This window comes from Amphiura filiformis, chromosome 16 (genome assembly GCF_039555335.1).
Source record: "Amphiura filiformis chromosome 16, Afil_fr2py, whole genome shotgun sequence".
Lineage (NCBI taxonomy): Eukaryota > Metazoa > Echinodermata > Ophiuroidea > Amphilepidida > Amphiuridae > Amphiura > Amphiura filiformis.
In genome coordinates this window covers 7,620,573-7,626,840 of record NC_092643.1, presented here as the reverse complement: position 1 = coordinate 7,626,840, position 6,268 = coordinate 7,620,573, and positions in this window count along the sequence as shown.

The following is a 6,268-nucleotide window of genomic DNA, read 5'->3' as shown; positions in this document are numbered from 1 at the left end:
TCTTCAATATCGAAACCAGTTTTAATTTTTAAATAAAAGCGGCAGTGTTCTGAGTCTGTTATAGCTCTCCAGTCTTGACCATAAACATCTTTACATCTCTGTTCAAAAACACTCAAAAAATTAAAATGATTTGCAACACCTTGATTCAACCAAACGTATCCAAAACCATGATAATTAAGAATTTTACGAATTTTTGAGACCCAATTACAATCAATACCGTTTTTGTCCAAACGTTTGAGAAAAAGATAACATTTCAGTGGGATACGATTTGGGTCCATACTGGTGATTTTTAACCAATAAGAAATCATTCTCTTATAAACCTTAATCCATAATGGAAATCGACCTAATTCGGCTCTTGTGCTGTTGTTTGCAGTATAGTACGGGATACCAAGAACATTTTTACAATATTTTGTGTGAACAGTTTCATAGTTTTGACATTCATCTTGACCCCAAACCTCAGAGCCATAAAGTAAAATAGGCTTGACCATAGCATCAAACAGATACATTTTTGTCTCAACACCAAGATCAGGAATAGTTTGAGTGAAGTTCTTGATCTTAAAGAGGCCTTTATTTGCTTGATTTTAGAGTTTTAATTGCTACAGACCAAGCTCCTCTAGAACTGATCTTAATACCTAGATAGTTATAATAAGGAACAATGTCAACAGCCTTGTTTTTATACCACCATCTTTCACTGCGTTTAACAATACCACCATTACGAAAAACCATAGCTTTTGTTGTTTCCATATTGACCTCTAGGTCCCACATATCACAATATTCGCCAAGAGCATTTAACATATTTTGTAATTCAAAAGGAGCATCGGCAAAAAGAACAATATCGTCAGCATACATTAAACATGAAATATCAATATCATATATTTGAATACCATGAATGTTATTTTGATTAAAATGGTCAATAAGACCATTAATAAAAAGTGAGAAAAGCTGAGGAGAAAAATTACAACCTTGTCTAAGACCGAATTGACAGTCAAAGAAATCTGTACATCCCTTAGTTGTTTTAACACTAGATGATATACCATCATAGTACTGCTGGAGTATATTTAGAAAAAGACCATCAATTCCAAGCTTTTGAAGTTTATACCACAATTTATTACGTCTAATTAGATCAAATGCCTTAAAAAAAAAAAAAAAAACACAGTACAATCTTCCTCCTTTCTTCCTCAAATATTTATGAATAATTGTGTAAAGTGTGAAAATATGGTCGGTTGTGCTGTAACCTTTACGAAATCCAGCTTGCATTTCTGTGATAACATTGAACTCATGTGTCCAATTCATAAGACGAGTATTAAGAACACGTGTAAAAAGTTTACTGAATATTGAAAGGAGAGAAATTGCACGATAATTATTTGGATCTTTCAAAGAACCTTTTTTGTGAATTGGCACTATAATGCCCCTTTTCCAGTCATCAGGAATCCTCGTCATTGTAAAGATAGCATTGAAAATCTTAGTGATAATTGGAACCAAAATGTCACTGCAACATTTAAACATTTCACCTGGAATGCCATCAATACCAGCACTTTTACCATTTTTTAAAAGAGAAATAGCACTGGCAACTTCATCTTCAGTTATAGGCGTATTCAGAGATGAACCATCATAATAATTGTTTGCTTGCATCAAATAATTAACAGCCACTGTATCACGATCATTAGATATAGCAAACAGTGATTTAAAATAGTTAAACCAATCAGCAGCACTGATGAGATCCCCTACTTCAGGGCTCTTAGGTTTGAGTTTTGAAAACACATTCCATAGATCTTGTTTACATTTAATAGCGTTATAAAGCATGTTTTTTTGATCTTTCAAAAACAAGTCCTTCTTACGCCTACAAGTAGACTTGTAAACACGCTTACACTTTAAATAATTATCACGATCATTTTGAGAACCACTCTGACGGAAGCTGTTTAATGCACTTTTTCTTTTTAGATTTAACCTTTTACATTCATCATCATACCACACTTTGGAATTTGTATGTACACTATTTCGTTTGCTACTTTTCTGATTATTTCATCGCTCTGCCAGCGTCATAGAAAACATTGCATAGTTTTTTTACACAATCACTAACATTATCATATGACACACTTTCAAAAACACCTGTAACCAGTGATTGAACCTTGGTATAAAAAGAATCTTTATGTCTGGCATTCCATTTGTACTTTAATGGGTTGAATGTATTCATAATATCCGGATTATTGTTATAAAGATCACCTGTATCGATTGAAATGACAGTAGTTATAGGCATGTGATCAGACTCTGGGTTCGACTCCACTGTAAAAGACACAATTAAATGCATAAAGTGAATGGAAGAAATTGCATAATCAACAACGCTACGACCTGTGTGAGAAACATAAGTAAAATGACCTTCTTTATCACCCTCTGTACGTCCATTTAAAATACGCATACCAGTTGTTTTACAAAAGTCTAATAATTTCCTTCCAAAATTATTGACAGACTCGTCCTTAGATTTTCTAGGCAAAACATCATCAGTATCATAATTTTCAGGTACGGGATATACATGTTCAGTATCATTTGCAATAAAATCACACTCTGTGCCAGTTCTGGCATTCATATCACCCACAGTAACACATTTGGGTCATTAAAATCACAATAACATTTGGCAAGAACATTTTCAATCTCATACCATGGATCATAATTTTGATCAGTGTAAACAGTTGAATTTTCAGGAGACATATATATAAAACCAACGAGAATATTCTTGTCAGTACCAAAATAGTTGCCATCTAAAAGAAGAAAAATCATGTCATGGCAATCATTATACACACGTTTAACACCTTTAGCAATGTCATGTTTAATTAAAACAGTAATACCACCTGAGTATCTACCTTTAACTTTTGCCTTCGGTCTGAAGTAAGAAAAAATCTTAAACTCAGGGAAAATGGTGGTACACTCAGCAGTGTCAGCATAAAGCCACGTTTCAACCAAACCGATAATATGAAATGATTTAACAAACTGAATGAAGTCATAATCATGCAACTTAAATTTTAACCCATTGACGTTCCAAGCAGTTACAGAAATGTTATTTAAAGTCTGGCTTCGGCCTAACCCCTATTGTGGAGTGTTAGCCCTGGGTCTTTTATTTGGGCGTCTGCGTGTGTCAGTGGAAGAAATATCACGATCCTCTTCAGAGCTAGATCCGGAGTTTGTAACGCGATCTTCCGGGATTACTAATTTCTGACCCTTATAATAACATCTCTTACCCTTACCAAACAAAACTGCATAATATGCAGTCTTTATGCAGTCAAAGACAAATGACTACTTAATCATGCAGTTCTACAATGTAGTTATGTCTTCGACTGCATAGAAAGCAGTCGAAGACATTTCAAATAGGCAGTCACTGTAAATTATGCAGTCCTATGCAGTCAAGCTTGGGAAAACAAGTAGTCAAAGACAAATTCAAAATTATGCAGTCCTATGGAAGGCAAATTATGCAGTCGAGAGCTAATTTGCATACATGTCACATGATCACCAACTGCCATTTCAAATTTGCTGTTGGATTCAAGGCAGTTACAAGCTGTAAGAAGATGGTGGATGTTTTGGGCACTATTTTACATAATTCAGACATTTTAAAGGAAATTCCACATTACAGATTACTACAATGACTGTATAAACAGGTAAATTTGAGGCTTACAGATTTTCACTGCATGTAGATGAGTAGACATGTATAAGCTTAAGATTTATGCTCTACATGATTACTGCAAACCTGTTGAATTTTGCAGTCAAGCACTTGTACATCAGAGATGTATCATGTATTCAAAATTAGTTTTAGTGGCAACCTAGATTTGTATAGCAGAACAGTTTGGTTCATTATAATTATGCTGACATGTACATGTATTATGACAATAATTAATGTGGTACAGGGATAATTAATGTACTGGGGATCTCTGTCTTATTTTGGCAGGCTGAAAGGTGGGAGCAATAAGGTTTATATTGGTTCATCAAGATGTTGGTTCTAAACTTTTTTGGCAGACAATTTTTAAGAGCCATGACTTTATGCATGGTGCCAAATGGTCATCCTATTTCTTTGGGACTGTTGTGTTCAACTTTTTGTCACAGTGAGTGGCCCAAACTGCCATCCTGCAAATGTCACAATGGTAAACACATGGAAAACCCAATTAATGAGTATAAAGGGTATTCATGAGTAGTTATGTAACAGGGCATAATTATAGCAATGGGTTTACACTGTTTTTAATGTAATTGCCCTTTGCATGTAGAGGTTATGCCGTTCCACTGAAATGCACATTGATCATGATCATAAAGACCTGGATTGTAATCGGGTCCCACGAGTGGGGGGTGCACACCGCTGCATACTGGCCTGATTCTAATTACAATTTTAATTCCCCCATAGAATCAAAAACATGGAAATAGCTAGTGTTACCCTGTGAATATTTAATTTGGCTAAAAATGGACAGAGATCCTTCCTAATAGTTATCATTATTATTATTATTTCAACATTTTCGGTAAAGAATGACAAAATTCTAAAAGGCACAATATGGACATGTCGACTAATGAAGGCATAGCTATGCAGTCGACCAATGAAGGCATAGCTATGCAGTCGGCCAATGAAGGCATAGCTATGCAGTCGACCAATGAAGGCATAGCTATGCAGTCGACCAATGAAGGCATAGCTATGCAGTCGGCCAATGAAGGCATAGCTATGCAGTCGACCAATGAAGGCATAGCTAATTTGCATATTAACTTTGCTGTGGGAAGGCATAGCGACTGCAAATAAGCCTTCGAAGGCATATATCCTGTCTTTGAAGGCATAATATGGACATGTCGATGCATATGAAGATCATTTCGACTACTTAAACCGACTACATAAAATAACTGCATCTACGACTGCATAGAAACTGCATAGCGAAGGCATTCACTTTGGTAAGGGTACCGGTTTCCTCATTAACACGTTTTAAATTCTCCCGCTGTCTTCTTGTAAGATCACCCGCGACACGTATTCCCGATCTTCTGAGTTCATCACGCGAGCCTAGGATGAGCATTTTATCTTCCCAGTGAGCGAATTTTGCGATCAATGGTCGTGAGTTACCCTGGTTTGAAGCATCAGATCTCCCGAGGCGATGCTTGGCGTATAATGTCTCTATCGCTCCAATCTTTATCGCCAACGTTTTTCACGCAAGGCATCCAGAACTTTCTGTTTACAGTTTTCGTTTTCCGTTTCCTTGATGTTGAAAAATCTGACATTATCGCGACGTGAAAAACCCTCAAGGCGATCGCTACAGACCAAGCTCCTCTAGAACTGATCTTAATACCTAGATAGTTATAATAAGGAACAATGTCAACAGCCTTGTTTTTATACCACCATCTTTCACTGCGTTTAACAATACCACCATTACGAAAAACCATAGCTTTTGTTTTTTCCATATTGACCTCTAGGTCCCACATATCACAATATTCGCCAAGAGCATTTAACATATTTTGTAATTCAAAAGGATCATCGGCAAAAAGAACAATATCGTCAGCATACATTAAACATGAAATATCAATATCATATATTTGAATACCATGAATGTTATTTTGATTAAAATGGTCAATAAGACCATTAATAAAAAGTGAGAAAAGCTGAGGAGAAAAATTACAACCTTGTCTAAGACCGAATTGACAGTCAAAGAAATCTGTACATCCCTTAGTTGTTTTAACACTAGATGATATACCATCATAGTACTGCTGGAGTATATTTAGAAAAAGACCATCAATTCCAAGCTTTTGAAGTTTATACCACAATTTATTACGTCTAATTAGATCAAATGCCTTACGAAAATCAACAAAAACACAGTACAATCTTCCTCCTTTCTTCCTCAAATATTTATGAATAATTGTGTAAAGTGTGAAAATATGGTCGGTTGTGTTGTAACCTTTACGTAAATCCAGCTTGCATTTCTGTGATAACATTGAACTCATGGGTCCAATTCATAAGACGAGTATTAAGAACACGTGTAAAAAGTTTACTGAATATTGAAAGGAGAGAAATTGCACGATAATTATTTGGATCTTTCAAAGAACCTTTTTGTGAATTGGCACTATAATGCCCCTTTTCCAGTCATCAGGAATCCTCGTCATTGTAAAGATAGCATTGAAAATCTTAGTGATAATTGGAACCAAAATGTCACTGCAACATTTAAACATTTCACCTGGAATGCCATCAATACCAGCACTTTTACCATTTTTTAAAAGAGAAATAGCACTGGCAACTTCATCTTCAGTTATAGGCGTATTCAGA